The sequence below is a fragment of the Camarhynchus parvulus genome, chromosome 3 (genome assembly GCF_901933205.1).
Source record: "Camarhynchus parvulus chromosome 3, STF_HiC, whole genome shotgun sequence".
Lineage (NCBI taxonomy): Eukaryota > Metazoa > Chordata > Aves > Passeriformes > Thraupidae > Camarhynchus > Camarhynchus parvulus.
In genome coordinates, this window is record NC_044573.1 from 22,027,250 (window position 1) to 22,043,035 (window position 15,786).

Genomic DNA, 15,786 nt, shown 5'->3' on the forward strand with positions numbered 1-15,786 from the left:
TTTTGTTTTGTAAAACGCTTTAACTTCCTAAAATAGTTATTTAAAAAACCTGACTCCAAACCACCTTCTGTTTTGAAATACGTTGTAAGAGAAATTACATGTTCAAATTCTCTCAGTGTTTTTAGTAGAACAAAACATTTGGACCCCAGTAGTTTTTGCTAAAGGCTTTCAGAGCTGCTAACATCTAGGAAGTCTGTTTTTGCATGGGGCTAATTAGAGCCCGTAAAAGAATAAGGGAAATTAAACCCAACAATGCAGTTCAACTGCAGCGCTAAGATCTCACAATTAAACTGTGCTGTTGCGTATTAGCACATGAATTACTCTTTAAGTGATAAATGTTAAACCAAATAATTATCTAAAGCTTTGAGGAAGGAATAATCAATAAGGTCAGGCTGAGAAAAGACAGTACTTAAAAAAAATAAATAGTAGGATGGCTTGATGAGAACACAATAAATTGCTCCCTGCGAATGAACTGACAGGTTAGTCCACATTTCTTCTTTTTGAAATATGTGTGGCACCTTATGTTATTTTTTTCCCTTTAAAACCCCAGTCAAAAAATGAGAATAATCAAAACCTTGAGGAACACCTACCCTCACTCCAGAGGCGGGTGGCAAAGACCCACGGAGCCGCTAATTTACCGCCTCCCCACAGCAGCAAAGAGGCGGCTGGGAAGAGCAGAGGGGGGCGTGGCTGTGCCGGGATCCTGCTCTCCCTTGGATGCCAGCACAACCCTGTTGACATTTCAGTCTCAGAGAGGGTTTGTAGGACTGGCTGCCTCTGAGGGGCTGCAGCACTGCGATCCTCACGCCTGGCCTCAGTCTTTGTGCGTGGCCGAAGTCACCTTGCACGGCTGCAATCCTTGTGCCCAGCTGTGCTGGGATGGCCATGGATGGATGCCTGGGGACAGATTACAGAGGCCAGGCTGCCGGTGAGGGGGACAGCCCCGCGCTTATCTCACCAAGCCGGCCGGCGCACGCTGCCTCTCGCCGGGCCTGAGGCAGCGCGGCATCTCTGCGCCGGGGCTGGGGCTGGAGCAGGCCCTGGCCAGCGGCGGTGCGGCGGCTCGCCAGCCCTCACGGCAATTCCCTGAGCCCTCCAGCACTGCCCGCTTCCCCAGGAGGTTTTATCCCAGCCCCCATGGCAGGGAATGGCCAGGCCAGTGCCCGCAGGATCAGTCCTACTTTCTCCTGCCGCTGAGTCCCTGTCTGGAGCTGCCCCACAGCTGCCCCAGCAGGCGCCGGTGCCGCTGTGCCTGAGGAAAGGGCGCCGTGGAAACCAGCGTGAGGGGCTTTGTGGCAAATGGAGCGACAGCGAGGCTTGCCACAGGGCTACTGCAGCACCCCAGTGAGGAGAGCCATTGCCCTCAGGCTATTAAAATGCAATTTGCAGAAAGGAAACCGCTCTGGCCGCATGCACCCAACTGCAGCGTCCAAGCAGCTCTGGAATCGCCGCCGCCACAAGAAAGCCAGCAGCCCGCATTAGCAGGGACATCCATCTTTTGCAAGAGCCACAATGGACCATTAGCTTTTAACCAGGTTTTAGGGGTGGGGAACAGCCTTCCTGTTGGGCGAACCCTGAGAAGGAAGTGAGTGGCTCCAAACATCCAGGGGCGGTGGGGAGCTGGGAGCCGGGCGGGCTCAGAAGCGCGCAGCTGGAGCTCGCTGGTACAATGCGGGAGCCCCGCGCGTGGATGGGCCGCTGGCGGAGCCGCAGGGAGCTGCCCGTGTTTATTTGTTCCTGCGGCACAGGCAGGGACAAGGGCCCTGTTTTATGTTCCCCTGCAGGAAGGTGATAAAGTGCCCGGGAGCTCCTGGAATCCGTTCTCCAATAAATTCAAAGGGAAAGGCCATTTTTTGTGCCCTGGAAGCTTGTGAGGGCTGAGGGATGCTGGAAGGCAGTAAAAACTAAAGCAGCGCATCACACACTAGTGTGAAAGGAAGCCACCGGAGCAATTTTTCTGGTTTGTTTTGTTGCTTGTTCTTTTTTCGCCCTCAATGATTTTTACTCTGCCTGTGGCTAAGCAATCAATATCTCTTTGCCAACAATAAATATACCAGGCTTTTAAATCATGATGTATTCCAGGGTGAAACGAATTAGGTGCATTTTTGCTGCCGTCTTGTACTCAAACTAATTCTGTGGGTCCAAATGGAAATTCAGAGAGAGATTCGTGAACCAGGCTCGCCGGTGGCAGCAGATCTGAACAGGTCTGGCTTCAGCTGTCAGCTCTGTTGCTGATCTCTCTTCTTTCACTGAGATGAGCAGAAATTCAGGAGAGCTGTGTGAGTAGCTCCGCAGGCTGAATCCATCAGGCAGATGCATGCAGCTGAGGATGAGCCTGCCTGGAGCACTGCAGCGCCCTTGTTTCCCTCGGCAGGAGGCTGCAGAACTCGATTGGTGTGTCAAGCACAGCCCAGGCTGAACAGCACCAGCCCAAATGCTGACCCTGGGGTGCCACCCCAGCAGGGCCTTCAGCTCTGACCTCGTGGTGCAGTGGCTGGTCAAGGAGTGTTTCCCAAGGAGCAGCTACTAAAAGCGATCCTTCCCTTTCAATACCCACACAGGGAGCCAGGTGGGAATCTGCTTGGAGCCCTGAAAAGTCTGTCAAGGCTGTGACAGCAACCAATCCTACTCCCATGTGTCCGAGGGAGAGCAAATCAACTTAATTAGGCACCAAGGAAGCAATCTGATTAGCTTCTGAAGTGGAGCTGGATGATTTGTGCAAATAAATTGTTACAGAACTTGTTATTCTCTTTGGTTTCCTGTACTGTTTTGCTGAGGTGGTGGAGGGACTGTGTAGCCACTCCTGCTGTGTTTCTCCCATGGCATCAGTGCTGCTTGAACCCTCTAGCAGAGAAACTTTATAGGACAGTTCACGAAACGTCTGACTCCATTGCCCACCTACTACTACAAGAGCTCTTGCTCTGAAGGATTAAGATGACTGTGGAAGATGGAGGGCAAAGGCACTGGGCATTTTGCTAGGAGACAATATTGCATAAAAAACCACAGCCAGCCAGAGCAGGTGGACATGTCATGTCAGTGGTCATGAACCCCACTGCCTTATCTCCCAGAACTGTCATCCCCAGGTCCTAGCTCTCTGTTTATTAGGGGGGTGGGGATCCATGTGAAATGATTTCTCTCTTCTCTCCTTTGTTCTTCAGGGGGAGGGTGCTGCTGTTTTAATAGTGGCAATAGTTCTCGTGCATTAATCCTCATCAGCTTGTATGTGCATACAGGCAAAGCACGATGGGCTTGACATTTGCCATCAAGAAAATGAAATCCTCCCAGTTTCAGGTCACCCTGCCCTGGTTTTCTACAAAATCTTTTCAAATCAACAGCCATTTCATCTCCATAAGCTAATAATAACCCTTGCAAAGCCTGTGAATCAGCAAAAGGCTCTCCACAGCTGCAACTGTCAGCAAAACAGGAGCTAACACTGTGGAGGGGTGGATGTTGAAGGAGTTTGAGCCCTGGCCTGTGGTAAGTCTTAGGCAGCATTTGCTGAGCCACCCATCTCAGGGCTCTGGCTCTGTCCCCTCCACCATACTTGTGATTGTCATTTGTGTGAGGAGTGAGCAGCATAAGACCAGGCTGCACAAATAACTACCAAAGTACTTACTTATCCTTCCTCTCTAAGGAGAGTCCTCTGGATGCCAGAAGAAGCCAGCTTTGTGTCTTCTACTACAACAGGAACTAGCTCTGAAAAAAATCTGCATTGGTGTCTGGTGGGAATATCTGGAGCATTGGAACTTGGCCTGCTGCTTCTCACTGAAATGAGCAGGAATTTTGTCACTTGCTTCTCTGGCCCAAGTCTGCTCCTGTGGCTGGCTAAGGAAAAGCAGGTTCTGCTGCAAGGGTATTTGCAATGGGAATTGCCAGGTAGTGGGCAAGCTGCCTGCTGGGAGACCCTTTGACCCGAGTCCCCTTGTAGTCCTGATGTTATTTTTTTCCCCCTTGTGTTTTGCCAAGGAAACCTGTAGGTTTGCTGCTGATCAGCAGGCAGTGCATGCAGCTGGAGGCCCAGGACTGAGGATGAGCTGGAGAGATAAGCTATCTGTGAGCACAAATGCCTGTCTAGCCTTGTACACCTTGGAGGAAAAAGAATTTCTGAAAAAGATGGCCTGCCAAGAGAGGGGCTGGGCAGTGCATGCCTTGTTTCTCACTCTCTTTCCATCAGCATCCACTGCTGAGTGCTTTTGGAGGCAGGCTACAGAAGGAAAGACCCATCAGACCCAGGATGGCAGTCCCTGGTGACAAAACTACAGCGATTTAAGAGCTTATGAACATGGGGTGCTTCAGACACTGTGCAAACAGAAGAAAGATTCTGCCTACCATCTAATCCCTGAGACCTTTTAATGACCAGGGCTCTTGTGGCTTCCTTCTTGTGACTTCTGGGTCTGGGTACCCTGACATTCCTCCACATGGCATGAGATTTGAAGCACATGCTCCACAAGCCAGTCTGCTAGTCAAGAAACAGTGGTTTGGGCAAATTTTCAATCCTCTAGCACAATTTGGAGCATAACTGTTCCAGATTGCAAGGCAAGACATATTCTATTACCATCTGTATGGCAGTTGTCTTTTGTCAAGTGGGCAGTTTTCCTTATCTCTCTCTCTGAGTGACCTCAATCACTTCTCTCTCGGGAGAGGACATCTGCTGATAACAGGCTATTGAATGTCACTGCATGACTGATAAGAACTATAACATTCCATTGTGAGATGCTCTGCCCAGAGGGAGGGGCCAAGCATTGCTACCCGGATATAATCCAGAGACTCTGGAACACCAGCAGGGCTTCTCCACTGGATTCCCCAGAGGAACAGCAGCTGTCTCTTCTTCCACTGGATCTTCAGAGGAAGAATCCATCCTTTTCTACAGGACCCCCTGTTCCAACACAACCACACCTGACACTCCTGGAGGGCTGCAGCCACATTTCCAATTGGACTGCTACCAACACCCTGACCAACAGGGTGTCAGGTTGAGTTCTGACTCTGTCAGTGTTGTTTTAGTGTACTGCATTGTTTATTTTATCATTTTTTCCCTTCCCTATTAAAGAACTGTTATTTCCTGCTCCCATATTTTTTGCCTGAGAACCCCTTAATTTAAAATTTATAGCAATTCGGAGAGGTGGGGAGGGTTTACATTCTCCATTTCAGGGGAGGCTCCTGCCTTCCTTAGCAGACTCCTGTCTTTCCAAACTGAGACAATAACTCTCATGGGCTGTAGTGAAACTCCCAGGCAGGCGGGGTGGCTGAGGCAGCAGAGGTGTTGCAAGGTGCAAGAGTGCCACTGCTCCAGCAAATGCTGTGAGCAGCCAGTGACTCAGGTCTCTGCTGTATTTCCTAATGAAAGTCTGAAGGATCCGGTATCTTTATTAATCACTACAGCTCAGCTCTCCACTGTTAGTATCTTCCCATGGTTTTGTGTATCTTGGCATGGTTAGATAACCAAACAATTTTTTGAGTGCTCAGATGAGAAAAAAACATTGGTAGCAGACACCCAGGAGGCAGCACCATGGGCTGGGTTAAAACTCCAGGGCTGTTCTTTGTTAGGCTTGTGGTGAAAAACTCAGGACCACTGCACCATCACCATATGGTGCTCCCTATTTCAGGATGAGCCTGACATGGATGAAAAATAAGAGCTGGAATGGCTGAGCAAAGAGGTCTGCAGCTGAGGAGAGTTTGTTTCTGCCATGCTCTGTGGAATTTCTGTGAGTCCAGCAGCTCACAGGATACATGAATAAGTGTGCTGCAGCATTTCTGCTAATTTAGCATACCACACTCAGCACCTCCCTGAGAGCCTGTATGGAATAAGCTGCATCTACTGCAGCCAAGGGGAGCTGCATTTTCTTGCTTGCTACATTGTTGCTTTGGTGGTACCTTTTGTGTCTGAGAGGTTTAGAAGCACCTGAGCACCCAGAATTTAACACTATGACCCCACCATATGTGCTCCTCTGTGAGCTCAGTCTTGATGGCTCCCTCTTTGGCCTGGGACATTTTAGGTCAGGTATGTTGCTCTGCCATCAGCCAGTGCACCTGCCTCAAGGTCTAACTTGCTGCACTGCCTACTGCTTTTGTTTGCACAAGTTTTCGAAAGTGTCAGAGTGGCCAGACCTGATGGATTACCTGCCTGAAGTAGGCGGATGATCAGCTGAAGTGTTTGCTTGAGCATATAGATTCCTACTTGTGTTGTGATATTTTAATTGCCGAGTTCAGCCTGCAAACTGAATCGGTGAACTCTCTTTGGTATTCTGTGTTCCTGAAGTGAAACTCCTTTGTCTGTGCACCTCCCTCTTTCCTATATAAAGGAAAATAGGATTTTATGTTTGAGTAAATAGAACATAAAGCGCTATCCAGAAGGTCAATTTAATGTGAGATTGCTTCATGCTGATTGGCAAGAATACACTTCTGTTTGTTATTCTTAGGTTTTGATGATATTCTCTTACTGTGAGAAATGAGCACTGCCAAGAAGAGATGCAGACATGGCTTAGCTATGAAGGGGAAGTACAAAAGGCTGACAGTGCAGGAAAAATACACTGCAAAAAATTCACACAGGGGACTGATTCTCTTGAGCTGTGTGACTGCTGGGGCACCCAAAGACTTGTGGTTTCCTTGAAAGGCACCCCCACAGATTTCATTTCCCTGCAGTGCACACTCATGACCCCATGGTATTTCTGGCAAGTGCCCATCACGTGCCTGCCAGCAGCTGTGTGTGTGAAACACAACAATCAGATGTGCTGCTGGTCTGGGGAGGCTGAAGTTTTCCTGAGGCAGAAGCCTGAAGATATTGAGGTAATGGTCAGGAAGCATCATCCCAGAAAACCACCTTAAACAGGGCTGGATGCAGAGCTGGCATTTCTCTCCTCTCCCAAAGTCTCCAGATACAAGTGCAGGTGCTGATGGAGTGGCCAGCATTGCCTGGCACATGGCTCAGAGGGGGAATGGGAAGGGGATGTGGTGCTGCCACCGTGGAGGTAACGGCAGCAGAGCACGTATCTCCCTCCTGCTGCTGCTGCCAGAGAGGCGGGTAATTACCATATCCATTTTAGAAATGAAGAAACTAACGCAGAGTGCATGGGCGGGAGGGGAGAGTTTTAGGAATATGTGGGTGTCTGAGATGCAAATGCTTTGGGAAACACCACGTTGGCCTGATTTGCATTTGTAGGCAGCTAAATCCTTGTACTGATCTGACCCAGAGGGCTGTGTGAGGGTGCAGGGAACAGGGTGAGCTCCCCACGCCTCCTGGCTGGGGATCCCTCAATCCTTGTGGTGCCTGGGCCAGTCACTCCCCTTCTTTGGATCTGCTCCAAGGGTAAGTGTTCCTTGGTTCCCTCAAATGGCAGCAGTGATGGGATGGCTTGGGATGGGATGGGATGATATTTCCCTCTTCACTCTGCAAGGGCAGCCCACATTGGCAGCCCTTTTGATTCTCCCAGCTGCTCCTCCATGCAAACTTTTCTCTTTCAAGTAGAAGTCTATTTCAAAACTCAGCAGATTTATTTTGCTTCAGGACCTAATGATTTTGCCTGCTTGGATATTGCCCCTACCCAGGCTGAATGCTGCTTATCACCTGCCAGGTGCTGTTGATGTTCTTGGGCAGGAGGCAGAGCTGATGCCTGCTGCTTGCCCCTCCCAGTCCCTGCAGGACTTTGGACACTCCTTTTTATGATGATGATGTAAGTGTTGAAAACTGTCACCTGAGTTGAACTGCAAAAGGATGAGGGAGTTTACTTCAATGGAAAAACAGATTATAATTATCTGTAATAGACTCAGCAACTGTGTATGCAATCATTTCCTCCTGAAGACCTTGGTACACCTGAGAAGAGAAACTTTCTGGTTTCCCTGCAAATAAAAGAGTGTCATGATGATTTATCATTAATGAACCACCCTGTTCCTAACCTTAATTTTCCAGTTTTCAGTATAGCTCTGGCATTATTTTCTCTAGAGAAACAGCCAGAGTCTACCTCATATTTTTTGGAGAACTTGAGGGTCAACACTGTTAAACATCAAGAGCACTTTTTCAGTTGCAGCCAAAGTTTTTTTTCCTTCTGACCCAAATTGGTGGGTTTGCTAACCTTGTTGGTGCTCTGAATTCGCCTGCAGGCATCTGCTCAATTGCTTCTGTTAGAGCATGGTCTCCCCGTTTTCCCAGAGGGCACCTAGACAAGCAGTAGTGCCCTTTTGATGTGTTTTCCCACTTTCTTTTTCCATAGGAGCAAAGAAACAAAGGTCTTCATTCCCAGTGCTGGGACTTAGATGCATCTTTGTGCATCAGGAAATGCAAGGTTGCAAAATACTGGGTTTTTTTTCAAGAGCCTTTACCATAATAGTGATAAAAATATTTTCATTTACTTTCTTGTGCTGTGTGACTTCAGTACAATATTTGAATGAGAGTATCCTTTCACCCATGGCTACTTGCATCAGTCCAAAATGCAATTCCTTTTTCTGCAAGTAACATTAAGATGATTTAAAACCAAACCAAGATGAAACAAAAACAGAAAAAAAAAAAACCCTGAAAAGATAATTCAGTTTTTCATTTTTGGGAAAAAACCCTGTATAAAACGAGTGAGTGAGCATGTGATGGAATAGCACAGCCTCTCTGTGGGACAGACCTCTGCCATGGGTGTGTAAGTATTGTGCAGAAGATGCCAGAGCAGTCAGCACTGCTGTGAACACTGGATGGCACAAGCTTCCATATGGGAGCCTCAAACCAGCACAGGGTAGAAAATAAAAGGACCCCCTGGTGAAACTGGAAGTCGTCAAAGAGGCTGATCGTCAACTGGGCAGCAGGATCAGTGGAGGAGCTCTTGAGAAATGTGTGCTGCGACCTCAAATATTTCATCTCGTATCAGGTTTGAGTCAGTGTCTTTCATGGCACAGTTAATGTTGAGAGGCAAGCTGGTTTCAGCAATAATGTGTTTTGTTCCACTGACCTCGTTTTTGCTGGATGTCTTGTCTTGGATGTTTTGCTATTGCTAACGTATGTTGCTACAATGCCAAGAAGATGCCAATTAGAAAACCAGTGTGGTCTTTTCACACCACTTTCCCCAGCTCTTTGCTTAGGATTCTCCAGCCTTTAAAATCAAATTACAATTATGCCTAAATAGCTACTCCCTGGGGTGCTGGCTCTTTTGAAGACTACCTGTCCTGCAGGAACCAGTGTTTGTGGGTTTAGTGTCACCGTGGGAGTGTCCAGGAGGGCTGGCATTTGCCTCTTCATTCACTGTGGCTGGAATACCGAGGTGGCTGGGCAGGATGAACTGTGCCCTGGGAACAAATAAGAGAGCCTTGGATCAGAGCGGCCTTGGATCTCTCAGGTCCTCTGTGATGGGTTAGAGGCCATGGTGGGGCTGGAGGTGGCACAGTTGAGAATGGAAGCCCTGGCCATGGAGAAGAGGTGCTTCAACTGCACATCCCTTCCTGGATGGTTATTTACCCCTCTGATATTTAGTTATATTTCTCTTCTGCATTTCACATCCATAATTTTTTCTTGCCTTTTTCTTTTTTGCTTTTAGTCTTGTTTGGAGCCTCTCTGCATGGACAGAGGGGCAGAGCTAGCATCTTCCCTCTTCCTCGCCTAGAGCATGGATTGCACCATACTTTTCCTTCACTTCCTGAGAGAATTTTCTGCCAAGCAAAAGTGGGTGAAAACCCACACCCCGAGAGCAGTTATTTATAGCTGAGTATCAAACTGCCATAAATTTACTTGCTTTCAGGGCTGTCATTCAGTTCATGACAGAGCAGTGAACACATTCCTTGTGGGAGCTCAGCACCAGAAGAAGTTGCAAGCCCCTTCTCAGGAGCAAAGACAAGCACAAGCTGAATCACTCAAGCTGCAGTCAGTGGCAGAAAGCCGCTCCAGGAAGGATCATGCCTCATCAGCGGGTGTTGGCTTTCTAAGGCACCTCAAGTACCCTGCCAGAGTAATTAGTAGTGATCTGAATCAGACATCACTATGTACATGTCTGTCTACAATGGTGACATGTTTCCTCATACATCTGCAGTCAACAGCATTTTTGAGGTGGATACACTCCCTAGCCTGCAGTAATCCCCTGCCTTGTGCTTGTTGTCACTGTGCACAGGAGTGTTTGTCCCAGATAGATCCTTGTGTTGTCTCCATGTTGCTCTGGGATCCCAGGCTAGCTGGGAGCATCACTGAAAGGTGAAGGATGAAGCTGGAGGGAAATGTGTTTGGCTGGGACAAGTCGGGCATTGCATCTACCAAAGAAAAGAGCAGATTTTGATCCCACTGTGTTTATGTTTGTTTTGAAGGAAAAAAATGGGCAGTTTATTTGTTGCAACGCGCTCATTTCACTCTCAGCTCCAGTAGCTAGGTAAACACTTCCCAGTAATTTGCCATAAGAAAAAGGTGGAAAGTCAGGCAAATTGTGTTGTTCTTTTACCAAAAACATTAATAACACGCAGCATGGACCCTGCCTTTTCTGTGACTACTCCATAAAATGCTGTGGCAGAGGTGTAGCAACAGTTGACCAGGTGCAGACACCACCTCTTGCTCCGAGCAGCCAGGCTGAGGTCATGTCTCAGGTAATTTTATTTTATTAATTTGTTTTTTAATGATTTGCTTTCATAAAAGGCTTGTAATATGCAATGGAAGGAGGGGGGAAATTCACTACTGCACTTTTGTACATGCTTCCTGCAGGAAAGGGCCACAAGGGGTGTGGGTGCCCCTTGCACCTCTGCAGCGCCAGCCAAGGACAGTCCACAGAACTCCTGAGGATGTATGTAAGAAAGGCAGAGCCCTACCAGCCTGGCAGGAGACAAAGGGTGGGACCTGTCCTTTCCTAGAAGGGAGCTGAGGAGACTCAGGCCCGGTGGAGCCAGCAGCTGGGGCAGGATGAGGGATGTGGGTGAGAAGGAGGGAGATGCAGACCAGTGGTACCTGTTTGTGCTACTTCGCTGTGACTGCTCGTGCAACTCTTCAGACCTACCTTTGTGTTTCATTTTTTAATCATCCCCCAAGATCTCAACTAAACTTGCTTGTCTCACCCTGGCTGGGGCCAGCCCTCCCATCTATGCCCTCTGTGCCAGCCATGTTCTGTCTCCTTCCCCAGAAAGCTCCCTTCCCTCTGGCAGCCTGTGACGGCTGTCCACACCAGAAGTGCACATCAGTTCCATCAGGTCTCCTTTCCCCTCTTCAGCACATTGAATGAAATGTCGGCACCTGCACATAGTGGTGTGATTTAGTTCAGCCTCCAATATTGTCACACTTCTAGGATTACTGTGGCTTTCATGGCGCTCCTGGGAGGTCCATGAACATGTGCAAGGTGTCCTGCAGAACTTCCCAAGCTTTGGATTGTTGAATGGTTTGCTAGAAAGTGGAATATGACAATACTGCCTTTGGGTGGGATGGATCACATTCTCTGTTGCTTGTTCCCAGCATGGATTGTGTTTGTCTGCAGTGCTGGTAGACCAGATTTATTCACATACCTCCTGTCTTGTGTTTCATTTGCTCTGGCAACTCCCTAACTCCTGGTCATGGTGGATCACCACAGTGTGCCCGGCCACTTGCATGGCTGCCAGGACAGTGATAACCCACCTTGTCTCTTGAGGGTGGCTCAGATTACAGCCAAAGAAAAAATATTGCCTGCTCCGTTGGTCTCCAGGCCCTACATTTGTATGGGACACGCTGCCTGCTAGGTACTCCCACATGACTCATGACCACAAAAATAATAAAAAACGAATGGGTAAGCTGGCCTACAAGGTATTACTTGTTTGCTGTTATTGTCCAGGGCTGCTGACTGCTGCTGAAGGATTTCTACTGTGTAATTATAGCCCAGCACTAGCAGCTCTGCCAGTCTGAAAGGTGCTGCTGAGTGGTGTATGTGCTTATTGCTTCCATGAACGTGACTCCAGAAGATAATTACATGCACAGGAAGAAGACAGGATAGAAACCTGATGGGGAGGATAAGGAGAACCTGCTTTGTGCCATCATAGGATTACATGCAAGAGTGTAGCATTGTCTGAAGGGAAAACAGTCAGGAGATACCATCGGCTACTCCTGTTACTACACCCCAGAATTCATCAAGGGCTGAAGACAAAGAACCGGTTAATTATTCATGACATATGCATAAAAGGGGAAGGCAGAAGCACACAGAGGGCTATTGCATCATTTTTCAGCCTAGCGAGGCCTATTGGTTCATATTAACCAGCTCTTCTTCTTTTAAATCTAATTTTGAAATTGGCCAACACACTCTTCCCCTCTGGCATTGGTCAGACCAGTGGCAAACTCAGATTTCTGCTCTCCTTGCTTAATTGGTACCTGTGAACCCAGGGTTTATTTTGCCTGCTTGCTCCAGCTTGTCTCAGGCCCTAATTGCGAGGTCTCTGGGGGAGGGCTTGTGCTGTATAACGGGCCAGTGTTCCTCACACGGCTCAGCTTTTCCCCTTGCAAGAAGCTGATTCATCAGCATGGAAACATTCTGCACAATGGTCCTCCCTTCGCTTAAATTTCCAGTTAAAAGAGTGACTCATTTTGATACGGCCAGAAGTCTTTTCTCTTGTCTCATGTTGCAGTGTGGTGCACCAGACCTGCCTGGCAAGCTGGGGGCTGTGCTTCCCCAGAGGAAAAGTGGGATTGTGCCTGGGCACGGGCGGTGGCACAATCTGGTGCTGTATCTGACACTGCAGGAAACCCCTCTACATTCTGCAAGGCTGGGAGCTGATGGGAACAGTGCTGAGCTTCAGGCCAGTCTCCTGCTCTTCTCAGAGGTCCACCTCAACCATGGCCTTCTCCTGACAGATGTCATGTGGCCCTCAGGTGCCCTTTCCATAAGGTGAGCAGTGTCCATAGGCCAGTGTGACATGTGCCTGCATGTTTTCCTCTGCTCAGGAACAGCTCTCGCTTTGCCTTCAAGCATTTTGCAGTAAGACTGAAGTAACTCCATCCTAGTGAAGGAGTGTCTGACTGTAAATTCCTTTCTCTGTCACTTACTTTTCTACTCCTGACTGTACCCCTTTTTTAGACCCATTTCCCAAGAGCACTTTCATTGCTGCATAACAGCAAGTTTTTAATGAGCACATTGTTGTTGGGATTCACAGAGCAGGCTTTGTGCTGCTTCTGAAGAAAGTACATTTGGTAGAGATTATTTTTCTGGAATGGTTTAATGGAGAGGAAACTGAATGTGTCACCATAGTGGTTTTCTTTCAGGATGAATCTGCCAGAAGGGAGGGAGCCAAAGCCAGCCTGGCCCCTGCACCTGTGAGTGCTTCAGGAGGAGCTGGTAGCTGAGCTGGTCAGAGAGGCTGACCTCTTCACCAGGACAGACAGTGGCTTGCAAATGATGTTCCCCTATCCTGGTTCCAAAGAGGTCAGCTTTGCTCTTCTCCCTGAGCACCCAGGAAGGCTGTTGGTATGTCACCATTGGTTTTCTCCTTGTGCTTTCTCCGTGCTTTGCTTTTTAAGCAGTTCCAGCTACAGCCTCATGGATTGGAGGAACTGAACATGGTGACAGACTGAGAGCATGGGGTGGCAAACCACATTATAAACTCAGCAGTAGTCATCAAAGTCTGCCAGTTTTCAGAAAGGAACCAACTCATTCCCATCTATATGTATCTACTGAGTAATCAGCTAGGGGAGAAAAAGTGAATTTTGAGTACAATGGACACCACAGCATGGAACTGGGCCAGGGATTTTTCCCTCCCAGCTCAGCCTGAGCAGAAATTATTGGGAACTGGACATTGCTGCAGGTGTGATGGCTTTTTGTTCTTGTTTCTAGAGTGCATGTTGGACACATCAATTAGGAGTCCAAGCAAGAAGAACCATAGGGGAAGGAGTAAGAGACACAACATCCTTCTCATCCTTGCTGGCATCCTGTTTGTTTGAGGTCTGAAAAAATGGCTAAAACCTCCTGCATACCAGATGAGTGGTTAATTGACAAAATTGGAACAGGAGTCTTTATGTTTAAGGGACCCAAAAGTCAGAAACATGTCACCTCCTATTTCAGGAAGTCATGGGTTGAGCAGCTGAACTTATGTGAACTTTCCCTCAGCAGGGGATTTTGGCAGGAAAGTGTACTATTTAAAATTTGGTGAGTTACCAGTAGTTTGCTTCAAAAGGATCTATCCTGCCCTTAATTAATATCCTTAGATCTAAGACTTTTATTTTGTTTAGGTGAACAAATGTTGTGAAATGCCTTTGTGAATCAAATCTAATCAAGGCGGTATTCCCCAGCTGGAGCCTGGAAAGCTGCCCAGAGTGCAGGGCAGAGGAGAGCAGTGTGATAGGCAAGGTGTGATGACAGCCTGACAGAGGAGAGCTGAAAAAGGTGGAGCAGTGAACTGTCCCTAGCAGACAGTGATATTTCCATGCTTTCCTTCTATAAAACACTTGAACTCCAGGACACACTGGGTGTGTGAGTTTACTCCAGTGAGCCTGAGGCAGTTTCATTTATGCAACTGTTTGCTCAGCAGATGAGAGGCCCAGTTCTCTCTGATCTCAGTGATATTCAGAGAACAGACTCTTCTGTAGCATTCTCCAGATCCAGATGGGCATCTGCCTGATGCCAGGTGTGGATGTGTTTTCCATTTTTCCAAGCCATATTTTGAGGGGGCTTGAAAATGAGTATCTGAGGCCCCTGAAGACACTGAAGAAACTGCTAGCATTCAAGGGAGAGTGCTAAGCAGAAAGAGACATGTTCCTGAGTTTTCATTCTGGGCCTGTGGGATGAGTCACTCCAGGGCTGGGGTTGCCCATGGGTCCTGGGCAACACATGCCAAGGGGTCTTGGACACAGAGATACACAGCCCTGTCAGCCTCAGCACAAGAGCATCTGGAAGGAAAACTATTTGCCAGGGTCTCAGTGCATTCCCAAGCCTTCCCCAAGTGATCTGCCACATCACAGATCTGGCAGTGACAATTCTGGTTGTCTCCCCAAACCCAAAGACTTGCCCTTTAACCAGGTCACTTTGGAGAAAATCAGGGACATGATCTCTGTAGAAGTTGTCTGTGGTGCAGCTCCACAGCAGCATCATGTGCCAGCAGTATCTGCAAGCACCAGTGTGCTCCTCAGAGACATTGGCAGTCCTGGTGTGGCTCCCACAGGGCAGGCTGGCCACCCAGGGAGCCGCAGCTGCAAATTGGCACCTCAGAATGTGCTGATGTCTCTGCTGTGCTGATCTGCACAGCTGGAGCGACCAGCTTGGCTTGACATATGCTAATCCAAGGGGCAGCAAGGAATCTTCTTGTCCTGCCATGGCTCCTCATTGGAGTCTGTGGTGCTGGCATACAGCACAGTCCAGCACCAGCACTGACCACATGCTTATTAATGGGAAAATTAGGGGAAATGTACCCAGCACGTCAGTTCTGCTGGGCATCACGGGGCTGGCAGCCCTCAGGGAGTGCTGTGGTTCACTAAGTGGAATGAGAGGACAGCACCAGCTCACCTCTCCTTCGCAGCAGACAAGCAAGCAGGTGTGTCCCCTGGGCAAGCATCGTGCCCACACACTGTGCTGAGTGCAGGGGTCTCAGGTGTTTTAGGGAAGGCAGGGAGCCAGAGCCCTGCAGCACAGGAGCCTGGAGGATTACCACAGCCCTCCAGTATGGAACGCAAAGATCCTGAAGTGACCCAGAGCAGAATGTAGGACAGCCTTGCATCAGGCCCAAAGTACACACCTGCCTTTTAAAAACAATCAGCAAGTTTGATTACAGCACAGCGTGGCAGCCTGAGCGGAGAGACAAACAACGTGCCCGGTACTTATTATCGGGACTGTAATTATGCCTGGAGGTCCCATGCTGCCTGCACCCCCGCGCGGGAAGGGTTGTACCAGACATGATAAA